Source organism: Perissodus microlepis, chromosome 5 (genome assembly GCF_051167445.1).
Source record: "Perissodus microlepis isolate ML-2025 ecotype Zambia chromosome 5, ASM5116744v1, whole genome shotgun sequence".
Lineage (NCBI taxonomy): Eukaryota > Metazoa > Chordata > Actinopteri > Cichliformes > Cichlidae > Perissodus > Perissodus microlepis.
Genome location: NC_140465.1, coordinates 29,363,301 through 29,376,844, shown reverse-complemented (window position 1 = coordinate 29,376,844; position 13,544 = coordinate 29,363,301). Strand labels below are relative to the sequence as shown.

Genomic DNA, 13,544 nt, shown 5'->3' with positions numbered 1-13,544 from the left:
TGCTTTAATGCTGGGATGGCTTGGTAATGCTGCTGTTGCTGCACCGTGGCTCTGACCCAACCTGAAGAAAAGGGTTTTAGTGACACTGGTAGGGCAGCTTTGTGGTTTTAAGTGAGAGGGAGATGACTTTACTTTGCTACATGCTGGAGCTAGAATGTCTAAACAACAACTACTAAGGCTGTTGAAAAGGTTACATCAGCAGCAGCAGCAGCAGCTGAGTCTCAGGACCTCAGGCCAGAATCCCTGAAGATCAGCTGTATGTGTGCACATGCATACTTGTGGTGTGTCTGTGTGCATGTGAGTGTTTTCATCATTAGAAGTGTTTCAGCATTTTTAAATTAACAATGTTTTATATCTTTTATAAGTAAAAGATTAAATGCAAAACTGCCTAGATCTATGAATACAGAGCCTGTTAGTGTGAATGCACATGAAGGTGTGTGTATTTCATGGCTTTACACTCTGCAGAGCTCCTTACACCATGCTCTCTGCCCCACTAACCAAGGATGATTAATAAAGGGCCTGAAGGAATGATAGAGCAAGGCCAGGAGAGAGAGACACAGTGGGAGAGAGAGGAAAGCAAAAGGAGAGAGACATGAAGGGAGACGGGGAGAAAATCGGCTCTGCCTTTGCTCCAGGCTCGACTCCCACGCAAGGCTGTTTTGGTCTTTAAAGCTCACAGGGACGTAATAGGTGGCAAAGATGGCAAAATTCCTTGTCACATATTTCTTCACTGTCATCCTTACAAGTCTGACCTAGATGCCCATACGCTCATTCATTAACATGCTTTTCACTGTTCCTTTAGCAAAGAGGACCTCACAAAGCCCCCCGGCATCAGCATACAGATGGGATTCTTATATTGTATGGTTACGTATTATGTATCTGTGCACATCTGTGTTGTGTGTATACATTCCTATGAGGTAGCTTCATGTTTAATTCACATCTCTTACATAATTGAGTTAGTGAGTGGATTTTCTCCACTCTGATGGAGGAAATAGGCCTAGATCAGCTGTTACTAGCAAGCCCAGTAAGCCACTTTAATAGTGGACAGCAGTAGCAGACAGAGTCCCTGGGACTGCCAGATGTTCTACTATACTCTTCCCAGTTTCTTCTTGTGCTCTTCCTGTCTTGCCCTCTGGAGCTGATGGGCATCCTACAAAGCTGACATGTGGGGCAGAGTGAGGAGGGAAGACAGAGGTGCAAAGACAGAAATGGGAATTTGAGGAAATGATAGAGGGGAGATGCGAGAAATGATAGAACGTTTCTCGCAGAAATGATAGAGGGGAGACATACCCCCCCTCTCTGTGGGGGGATATGTCTCTCTTAGCCTTTGATCGAAAAGTGAATGTGAGCTGAAAGAGTTGTAGAAAGTATTTCAAGTAGTCTTCTATAGCTTGCTGTGGTGCATTATAGTATATTCTCTAGGGGCTGCCTAGAAGTCTCTTTCACATACATCCTCACATGCATACCCTTTTGGTATTACAATAACAAAGTTCACACTATGCCTTTGCTAAGACTTAACAACATGCCACAAGCTGGATGTGCCCATTTGGTATGTTTGATTAAGCTAGGAGATGCCTTTATTAGAAGCTTTGCGCTCAGAACAGGAATCTATTTTTGCCCATACCCCCAGCTAAAGAGCGGAAAAGATGTCTGATGAAAAGCTTTATGATTGGCATCCCAGAATTCCCTTTCCGCTGCACAGTTATTTTCTGCTGTGCCTCCTATATGTTTGCAGCTTCAGTCACTGTGCAATCAAACATACTTGCAACCTGTAACCATTTATGTGCAGCCGAATAGATGATGACTCTGGCATCAAATGAATAATTTCACATTGGAGTACACAGTGGAGCTAGTGCAACAAGCCTTCATTTGTCTTATAATACTAAGATTAGCTATGTGAATGTATGAAACGCATGTAAACAAGGCCTTGCTTTAAAATTGATGCATCCTGGTTCTTCTGCGTCTACGTCAGTTGGAGACGGAAAATGTAATACATATAGTCATGCAATCTAACAGTAGTCACCAAATTACAGGTTTATTTTAATGAAATGGTAATTGAGTGAAATACTCAAACATCTCTGGGGTGTGTGAATAACATTATTTTGATTTGGAAATGATATTCATTTTATCTTAATTGATTTCAATATTTTTTAATTGTTCCTCTGATAATGGGAACATATCACATCTGCAAAATAGCTTAATTCATCTGTTCCTGTAAGCTGCAGAGTTTCAGAGGCTAATTTTGTTCTTTATTGTCTTTCAATTTTGAACCCAAATTACATAATTGAGTTTGTACAAAGCTGCAGTAATTCTGCTATTGATAACACTTTGTTGCCTGCTCTTGATCACAGTTTGATTTACCTGATTCTACTCATACAGTAGCATTTTCCATTTACCTGCTGTTGATGCCAATAGAGAAAAATACACAGTGACATGAGCCCCTAAGCCCCTGTATCAAGCAGCAATAATGAGTGTGGGTTAATCACATTAATGCACCTCTCATATCAGAAAGTGCCTCTCAATGGAATCATCTTCCTGACAGGCGATGCTTTGTCGTTGCAAAGAGATTTGCAGTTGGCTGCAAAAAATGAGGGATTGAGTGAGAGTGGGAATACATCAGTCCAGAGAGCCTGGTCAAATAACTGGAGACATCTGTTCTTGCCTCAGATATGTTTCTGACAATCAGCTGAATGAAGCCAGAGAGCCACTGTGCACACCGCTCCTTTGGAACAGGACATGTAACAACGTAATTTAAGGCTGAAATAGCACTTTCTTAGTGAGTTGAAACGGATTATGAGTGTTTTTATGCAGATTCAGTAAGACATCAGCTGTGTTTTTAATCTGCTTTGGCTTGGGAACTGATCTTGGTGATCTGTTATTGGATGATCAACACTTTGGTGATTATTTCATTACTTTATAAACTTCTATCGTGATTTTCATTGCTGCTGTTGTTTTGCTTTGTATGCTTTGTGCAACCTGCTTTAGGATCTCAAATAAATACCTGACTGCATTGTTTATTGGAAATAAATATTCTTAATCACGTTGTGCGTTAGTTGGCTGAAAAGAATTAATGAGGAAAAAGTTGTGCTGATACATGCAATAAACTGTAGGCACTGATGAATTTTCATTGACCTCATTAATAATTTAAAATGGAGGTAATGCAGATGATAGATTATAGAAAATGAAACTGCACAAATCTCTGCTGGACACTTATATGAGATATAAGTATAATATTGCATCTGCTTCTGAATTTATTAAAAACATCACAGATCTACTATCCTCAAATGGATGGGCTTAAAGAACCTTACCTGTGGTTTTCTACAGTATGTTTCATGTTTGTACCTAATTACTGCTGTTTTCTAAAGCAGGCTGTAATGTTTCAGTTCTTGTTTTTTCCCCTGACTTTACAGGTTTCCATGGTTTTCAGTTCTTTTAAATGAAATCTAAAAATCACTCCTCTAGAGAGTCTATAAAGGTTATTATCACAGTGTATGTTTTTATTGTTGCCATATATGGCAACAGCACAGTGGCGACATAACTGTAACGACAACAAAAGCCGGCATAATGTTCACTTTGATTTTCATTCTGTTCTGAATTGACTTGGAAAGCCTGAAATGCTACATGGAAATACAAAGCTAAAATAGGGTTTTGTTACTTAGAGAAAGTTTTTTAAAACCTACTATGGACAAACTAAGCCAAACTCAGCTTCTAGCTACTACCATAGCTTTTCTTTTAACTATATACAATAAATATCTGACATCATTGGGAGAATAGGGTTGGGAATCTGTCTCAAGTTGCCCTTTCTCAGTTGTAGCACATAACTGGAAATAGTCTCTTTCAAGGAAGTATTTAGTTTGGTAAGGTCAAGGTGCTGCTTGGATAGAATAGGGCAGGAGGAAGGAAACGCTGTCCATTTGCTGTGAATTCACTGGACAATTACCTGTGCAATTGCCACATGGGTGCAGTCGGACATCACACAGACTTTGTACTAAGGAGCTGACAGGCAAAAGACTGTTCAATTTCTGATCCAAATGGAGTTGTTATTACATGTGTAAAAACGGCTATAAAATCTTCTTGATGCTGCTCAGTTGTCATGGAGCTGAATCTTTTCACTGTTGATATCATTCTATTAAAAGAGTGATCTCCAGTCACCACGAGAGAAGTGTTTCGTTATCAGACTTCTATGCTAGGTATTGGTGAATATAGCAAACACCACAATCAATCATAAAGTGGCTCAGAAATCTGCTTGATACCATTAGCACTGTAGGATAAAGTTCAGTGATCGACTTTGCTGTTGTGTCATCTGAACCAAAGCTGTATGTCTTAAACACTGAAGAGAGGAGTGGAGCTGTCAGGTGGTCACTGCATAGTGGTGAGTTGGTCCAGATGGTGGGAAAGGTTGTTAGATAGACTTGAAAAACTCAAACTGGGAACTTGTGGTGTGCCTGTAGGGTCTTTATCTCCCATATTTGGAAGGATTTCTATGACATCTTGGAGGTGGGTGGGGACTTACTATCCAAATGGGCAATGTTTAAAATATCCATTACTGAGGCGGCTGGCAAGACCTGTTGTTCTAAGGTCATCCTGAGGTACCGAGGACCTGCTGGTGCACGCTGGTGGTGAGGAGGCCATCAGGTTGAAGAAGAAAGTTTTACTGGCTTGGTTGGCCTGGGGGGATTTCTTGAAGCACCAGCCAAAAGGGTTGCATCCTCAGGAGTTGTGAAAGCAAAAACTTGGGTGTGGTAGGAGTTTGGTGGAGACTGTGGAGGAGCATATTTAGCAGGCCATAAACAAGCCAACAACTCAGGAAGGTTAAACAGGGCTTGGCTTAGGGCATGTTCAGTTGGGGAGGAGAACTGCTAACTTAGACTGGAATATTGTTGGGCCATGGAAAGAGCACTTTGAGGAACTCGTACATCCTGCCAAAATGTCTGATGTGGAGGAGGCAGAGCCTGAGGACTTGAATGCCTTACCAGTTACACTGGTAGAGGTCACCGGGGTAGTTTAAAAGCTCCCTGGGAGTAAGACACTATGACTGGATGAGATTCATCCTGAGATGCTGGACACTGTACGGTTGTTTTGGTTGATACGCTTCTTTAATTTCACAGAGATCAAATATCTCTAGAGATGCTGCTCCTGCATGTCAACAGAAGACAGCTGAAGTGGTTCAGGCATCTGGTTAGGATACCTCCTTAGTGCTTCCCTTTTGAGGTTTTCCATGTACGCTAAACTGGGAGGAAACCCTGGAGTAGACCCAGAACCGCTTGACCTGGGAATGCTCAGGGATCCTTCGAGAGGAACTGAAAAATGTGGCAGGGGAGAATGTTTGGAATACCCTGCTTAACCTGCTGCCAGTGGATGGATGGGTGGATGGTTGAATGAATGGATGGATGCATGGGTTCCTAGTCACAGTTTGAAGTAACATAAAATACCGATGTAGTTAATAGGACAGCTGGGGAAATCAGTGGAAATAAAAGAGTGGGAAAACTAGAATATATATATTAATGGATAAAATATTCTTGTACTAAAAAATAAATACACAAATTGGAGTATACACAAATAGTGTATTTATTGTCACAAACACCACTGCAATAACACCTGTTCTAAGTTAAATGCACAAGTTTTTTCTTGTTGGGGGAGAGAGGTTTAAACTCAAGAGAAAAAATCAGCTAGACGAAAGCTTAAAGAATCAATTTTTACACTGCATCCAGAGGGAGATGTAATCATTGGTTCCTACAGTTTTTGTGCTATACCATCTTATACAAATTAAGATACTAACGTTTAAAAAAAACATTGGACCTTGTTCTAGAGGCAAAGTCAGGTGATAGCCAAAGTTAGCAGGTTGAAAATGTCAGCCATGACAAACCATCACATTGTTGTTGAAATGTATATGATATTAGTTTGAACCTAAACAGTTGACCGTGTGGGGTCTGTGTTTAAAATGCTATAGCAATAACCACCCTTATGTATAATAAGGTTAAACACCATCCACTTGTGCATGGTGATTAACGCAAGTTAAGAAAAGTGGTTTTGACAGAGAGACTTTAAAAAAAATCTAATTTAAATGTTATTTAAAGGTATATAAGACAAAGAACCTTTTAAAGCTTACTCCAATCAGATGCTGATGATCTGACACTTGCGATACTTAACCTCTACCAGTGAGAAGCACAGCAGCAAACAATTTTTTCTCAAGCCATCCTGTTGTTTTAATACCACTATGCTGCGAGCATATCACCATGTTTATCAGCCAGCGTGAGTCTGTTGGTGCTGCACAGGGACATTTGAGCAAGACAACCAAACAATAAATACAAGACAGTTGCAACAGCACCCGCGTATGACAATTAGCAGGAGTGCTGTTCCAGCCTTGAATATTGTCAACCTTCTAACCTCGCCTCATTAATGCCTCATTAATTTCTATTGCTGCCTCTGTACTTACTTTCCCTCTTCAGTTTTGCGTAAGATGTATATATTTCTATAAGAGTTTTGTCTCTTAAAATGTTGTACAAATAGGTGAAGCTTTAAGACATAATCTTTCAAATTTGCCCAAACTATTTTAAATTCTTATCTAAGTCTATTTTTCCTTCAATTAATATTTTTGTTTTTGAACCCATTCCTGCTTTTTGTATCTGTTTGGCCTTTTACACTATATCATCATACAAGGCACTTTGCTGATATACAGCCTGTTTGTCCTTTGTGACTCTCATCAACCATCTCCCATATGTGCCTAAGGCAGCTGTCAAGTTTGTAGTGAAGTGCTGCTGTCTTACCTCACGCAAGCACTCATGCAGAGAGAAAGAGACAGGCAGAGAGAGAGAAGTGTTTTTGTAAATTCAGATTACAATGATGTGCATTAATTTTAGAGATGCACCTATTACAATTTTCTTAGCCAATTCCTTTTTTTTTTTTTTTTTTTTTTTTTACAGTTTGTCCTGCCAGTACCGATTTTGCAGATTCGATTTTTCTTTTTAAGAACTAAAACTCACAGCCTAAAGAAAAAAACAAATTTTTTCTTAATGGAAAATATTATTTTATGATAAAAGAAATTAAAATCTTTAGTTTCTCACAAGTTACAGGCTCTTCTCTCACTGAAATAGTTGAAAATAAAGTGCTCTGCTTTTGGAAGAAGGTACAAATAATTAACTCAACACAAGTTTCTATACACTAACCTTTAACTGGCATATTTTTTTTACATTCCCAAACAAAAGCAGGCACAACAGATTTATATAACAAATGTCAGTAATACAGTTTTCCAGTATGTTAAAAAAAATTCACCAGACAACATGACATTGATTCCTTTCTCTTTTTCATTCAACTCTATAATTTTCCTCTTTACTGCTTTGATCCTTTGCTCGTACTGAGGCTGCTAGCTTGTGGGTGTGCCACCCTCCCCCGTGTGGACTGTGAACACGTGTGCCACTATATATGGAATATAAATTTAGTAAGACTCTCTCACTAAAAGCCTAAATAGGTACTTTTTACACAAACAATGAATTTGTCCTCATATTCATAAAAGACTTAACACCAAGAAATGTGAAACCCTGTTAGGGAGAAGAAATTAATGAAATTTCCAACATAAAATAAAGTTATTTAAACTAAACTTTAAAAAGCAAGCAACGTCTAAAATGATGATGCTGTAGATGTGTTCTAGTTGTACATTTCTCAATCATTAAAGGGCATCTTGATGCATTCTCAATCATCCAGGTAAGTAAATCTCCAAAAGTTGATTGTGTTGATCTGGACGTAGCGTTTTCAGTGGGAGAAACGTTTGGTTACTCATCCAAGTGACTTCTTCAGAGAGGAGGGGGACTAAGAGTACATCTTTCACCATCTTACAATGCTGTGATTGCAGCCATTCCCCAACTCTCTGTGAATGGTACTCATGGCCATTGATCAGTGGTCTTTGATCAGTGGTTGTTGATCAATGGTCATGAGAATTTGCATAATTAGGATGAAGGTGACCTCCCAGCCCATTGTTCCTTCAGTGGGCTGGTTTCAGTCATTATGCAAATGTACTGTTTATAAGATTGGGGAAACCTGCAGTCAGCTGAGACTGAAGAAGTCACTTGGATGAGTGACGAAACGTTTCTCCCACAAAATGCTACGTCCAGACGAACAGAATCAACTTTTTGGAGATTTAAGGGCATGCGCATATTTTTTTGAAAATTATTTAAATTATATGAGGTAAATTAATGTCTCTAATCACAAGAAGTTTTGGCAAATGTGTTTCTTCTGCATCCAAACCAAATGGTAGTTTTGTTTTTTGGCAATGTAAGATATCAAGAGCAATATCAGTGCAGTATTGCACCATTTTTCTAATAATGTTACTGCAAAAGCAGAGCTGCCAAGATCCCATAGCATCCTATGAGGGCCCACTCTCTCATGTCTCAAAGTGTGTTTGTGGGAGTGGAGGAGGGGGGAGCTGGCGAGGGGAAGGTGGGAGGAGGCGTAATGTGACTACAACACAAACAAGCGTAAAGTTGCTCCCACCCCTACTCAAAGTCCTCAATAATTCATTTATACCAGAGCGGGATACTCCACTGTGCATGTGCGTGTACATGTGTAAGTGCGTGGCATCTTGTGGTATTAGTGTAAAGCTGGAGGATACAGTGAAAAGGCATAGCATGACTCCTGGTCTCCAGCCCTCTCATTATTCCCACTTTAATCAAATTGGTGCTGCTCTTGTAACACTTTCCACTAGCACCTGCAACAATCTCAACGCAAACAGGTCTCTTGATTAGATGGTTTAAGGCTGGAACTCTGTATTTTGAGATCAGTGATAAAGAGTGTTTCATGGTGATTGCTGTGCAGATGTGAAATGTACAGTGTGTATACAAATCTTTGCAGTAAGGCTTGTATTGAGAGATGCAGAGGTGGTTGAAGTGGCTGATAAACTGTAACTTCTAGTTAATTTCATCAGAATTATAAACAACCACCTTTGAATTATTGGTTTCTTTCAGTTAAAGATTAATATTAACTAAAATACACATCTGTATAATGGGTATTGTGGCAAAGTTACTGATACATTCTGAAGAACTGAGTCTAAATTGTCTTTTTTGCACCTGAATATATTAGCTGACATGGAAGAAAATCTGAACTATTTTAGTTATGTCTTGGGAGAAATAATTCTTTGATTCTTTGCTGATTTTGTAAGTTTGACTACACAAAGAAATGAACAGTCATGTTTCATTTTAGTGGAATGAGACAGGATATCTCTTCATCCATCCATCCATCCATTTGCTACCGCTTATCCTTTTCAGGGTCGCGGGGGGTGCTGGAGCCAATCCCAGCTGTCATAGGGCGAAAGGCGAGGTACACCCTGGACAGGTCGCCAGTCTGTCGCAGGGCGGATATCTGTTCATGAGTGTTCATTTCTTTGTAAGGGAGAAAACTTAAAAATCCCAAGGGAATCAAAGAATTATTTTCCCCACTGTATATAATACCAAGCGAGCAGAGAGTGGTGGATAAGGGTCATAGTGGCGCTGTTTAATGTGTTTGGGAGAGAGAGGGGCAGGGAATACAGAGAGGATTACTTCCACTCAAATCTATCCTGTATGAAAAAAAGGGAAAACATTCACAGAAGTTGCATTTTCTACACTGTATAACTGTGTATCTAATTGAATTTGCTACAGTCGCTTACAATAGCATCGGTCATAAAGCCATAAAGCATACAAATAGCATTTGGGTGTTTACAGTATCTACAATTTCCTCTGGGATATTTTTTATCTTTGTAAGGTTCTGGGGGATTTCGCTTCCTCCCTGCCTTCAGTCTCTGTTCCAATTAAAGACCCTGTTGTCTTCTTAAATGCCTGTTAGCGCTCATACAGCGATATAATGACTAATTCTAATCCTGGCCCCATAAATATGTATTTATTGCGGGGTTATAAAATCACGTTATATATCTGTTGTGTTTTCTGTGCCCCAATAGTAACAAATTATTTGCAGTTGGAGTTGGGCTTTACTGCTGACTGAGTAGACGAAGAATAATAGGCACTAAAAATGGTCATTTTTTGCTTTGACCTGCATCCTATTTGGCCTCATTACCCACTGTTCCTTCTGCCTGCTTTGTAAAGAACTCTTTTCTCTGCTCCTATTTCCCCATCACTATGGCCATGAGCCTTATTTACTACATGAAATTGAAATCTGTCATTCATTGCTCTTTTTCCGAATGAACCGTGGTTTATTTATACAGTAAATGCACAGATACTTGTTAGACAGCACCATTACCTAATAATATCATAAAATGGTCTAAAACACTGCTATTATTTTGTCTCCTAGAACCCAGAGAAACCTATGTGTTACAGCATAATACCAGGAATTAAAATAAATCCTGAAAGGATAGTTTTTGTAATGTGATAGCACTAAAATTATTATTATTTTCCGAGTACATCAGTCACATCCTGCAAATGTGAAACTAAATTAGAGGAAACAACATAAAGGTTTGGATGTGACGGTGGCTTGGATCATCTTTTGCATGAGGATCGCCGTTGTCAGTGTCAGCAGATTAGAGGAGATGGCTGGTGAGGAGTCACTCAGACTGAGAGGCTTGTTTATTTTACCAGAGGCACGGCAGCCATACGGCCGCTGACTGACCCAGCGCGTGAAGGACGTTATCTTTATGCAACAATGATTGCTACATGCAGTTGTCTCTGCACCCCCTTCAGCTGCACTCAGTGATTGCACATTTAGCCAACATGTCACTTCCCACCTTCCTATTATACAAATGTGCATTATCCTCAACATGGGGTTTTATCACTGCAAGATAGGGGCTCAGGTCACCTCTAGACTGCTCACAGGTAATGGGCCTTGACATCTGAATTAGTCTGCTCTTTCATAGGGTGATTAGCAAGTAGCTTACGATTCTGGGGAGATGTTGATAGGCTGACATAAACAGGCAGGGGTGATGAGCCGGTGGGTTGCTCTCTCTGTGGCTCATGATGGGAGGCTTGCCAGTAATATGGCTCATCATGAAGTGGTCACGGTATGGTTTTGCAGCTGACAGTGGGTGGGATGGAGGGGGTGACTGGGGAAAGTGCGATTACGTGTTTACACTGGTGATTTGGCCACTCGGAGTATATAATTTTCATTAGCCAGTACTGCAGTCTGAGGATCAAGCCGATGACCCCGTAAACTTTATGAATAGCAGAGCTTTAAATTTTATACCAAAATCCTTTTCCTGTCTCTGTATCTTGGCTGTGTGACTGGCGGCCCAGCTGTTACGCTTATCCTTCCCCCAGCTCTTTTATTATTCCTTGGCTGTGTGATTCCCTGTGTGCTTGTGGCGGCAGGGGAACGGCTGGCTTTGTAGAATCTTAATAGCGGTGAGCTAGTGCCAAGCTTTCCATTCGCTGCTCGCTGCAGGCGTGTGACTGAATGCCAATGAGACATTAGTGTTGAAACAGGATGGATCAGGCCAGGCCATGGCAGGCAGTATCTGAGTGGCTGTAGAGCCCTTTACCAGGTGAAGTGTGCACATGTCGGCTCCCAGAGGGTTCACAGCAAGAGGCGCTCTGTGTCTCAGGGTTATCTCAGCGCACCTAATCATCAGAATGCACCATATCTTGTGCTTCTCTGTCAAGAGTGAGATAATCTAAGTGCATTCTGTTCGTCTTTGACTCAGTGTTGCTTTCTCTGTAACATACTGCCCCAGAAAGTGAAGATGTTAGATTAGACCTGTTAGATTCTGATTCAGTAATTATATGGAGATAAATTACGTTAAAGCTGGGGACCACTCTCTTCTCTTCTCTTCTCTTCTCTTCTCTTTCAGATCAGACTGGGTAATAAATATGATGATAATTTACCAAAGAATGCAATCATTTGTAAGACTGTTATTTAGGCTTACCCTTGTAATACCACTGTTTGTTTGGATATAATCTCCTCACAATTGCTTATCACCACAAATTATTTATTGTTACCTCAGTATAATTTTAAGGCCCTGAATAAAAAGTACATCACTGAAGACAGTATTATTAAACTGCAGTGATAAATGAAAAATACGTTTGTCTTGCCCATCCTTGCTGTTTGGTTTTTAATTGATGTATAGTCTCATTTTGTGTCTCCCCTGTGTTCATTCTGATCACATAAGTAATCATTGGGTTAATTAGATGGTTGTTGTTGCTGAAATGCTTAACCAGCCATCTGGATGGAAAAAAAATCATGTTTTTCCAAAGGAGTTTTATCCCATTTTTCAAGTTGCACCTCTGCTACCTAATCAAAGCAAAGATGGCAGCTTGCCAGCTACCTGGATTACAACTGCAAAGGCAGGGAAGACTGAAGCATGCTCGTGTAAGTGTCTGTGTGTGTGTTTGCGTGTGCATGTGTTTTATCAAGTCATGAACAGTGAAAGCAACAACACTGGACCTGTTAATGGAGATCTGCTTTACTTTGGTTCTCTGTGTACATGCACACACGCCCATTGGCACTTTAATTTGTCTCTTTCGCAGCATGCACGTGGTGCTCCACATGACGCAGATGTTATTAACAGTGGGATGGAATGATGGGTGGATGTGAAAGGCCCAGTTACCCAGTCACTGCCTAATCTGATTACAGACAGCTTTGCACGGTCATCCTGACTGGCTGATGAAGGGCATCAGAGGAAGGACAGATGGCCGATGGTTGTTAACAGCTGTGGTTAAGGCTATTGTATAATATACAGTTTTGGTACTGGTATGAGGGCAGCAGGTGCTCCCATTCTAGTAACCGTACCATCAACACGGCCATGTGGTGATTTTTAAGCATTTGAGATGAAGAATTCTGATTCTACAATAAGATGTAATTTATCTTAAAAACGTATCTTAATGCATCAGCCATTAATGATTTACATTTTCCACAATTCACGTAGCCAGTTTGGCTGGCATTGTCTGTAATGCTGCTTCCCTCACTGTATGCAGAAAGAAGTAGGAAGACAAGGGTGTTTGTATTAGATTATATATAGAACACGTTTCACAGTTGATTAACAAACTAAAATCAAGAATCAGAGTGGCTCGTGCTGATTAACATTGAGTTCGTTGTATTTTTCAGGCTCTCTAACCAACCGCTGTCAAAAATGTGACTTCGTAGCAGTTTGTAAGAATAATAGGCGGAGACGAGTGGTGGCAGCTGCTGCTGGAGGAGCTCTCTGTCAGATTTGCAGGGAAATAACACTGAAATATTTTTCTCTTTTCTCTTTTTATTGTAAATGTGAAGAAAATTTGTAGGATTGAACTTGTAGATGACCACAGGACACCGATAAGGATGTTTAAACCCATTTATAAGACCAATTCCGTTTCTGCAAAAGTTAGGATACAAATAATTAAAAACATATATAACTGAACAAATCGAAACATCAAATATTAAACTGGGAGTTTTTTGTGTATTATAAACTGTATATCCAGCAAATGAGGACATGGGGATGTTTACCACTGTCTTGCATCACCTCTTATTTCAACACTCTCTAAGCATTTGAAACAGAGTACAATAGCTATAGTTTTAAAAGTCAAAATAATAGAGAAGTTATTTTTACTAGGCCCTGACACATAAAACACTGACATTTAAAAATACTTTACTTT

General features: G+C 40.0%; 1 protein-coding gene across 2 annotated transcripts in view; it reads left to right on the top strand.

The window, feature by feature from the left end:
• Positions 1-13,544, top strand: part of magi3b (membrane associated guanylate kinase, WW and PDZ domain containing 3b) — a 128,326-nt gene that overhangs the window by 1,642 nt on the left and 113,140 nt on the right. The window lies entirely within an intron of this gene.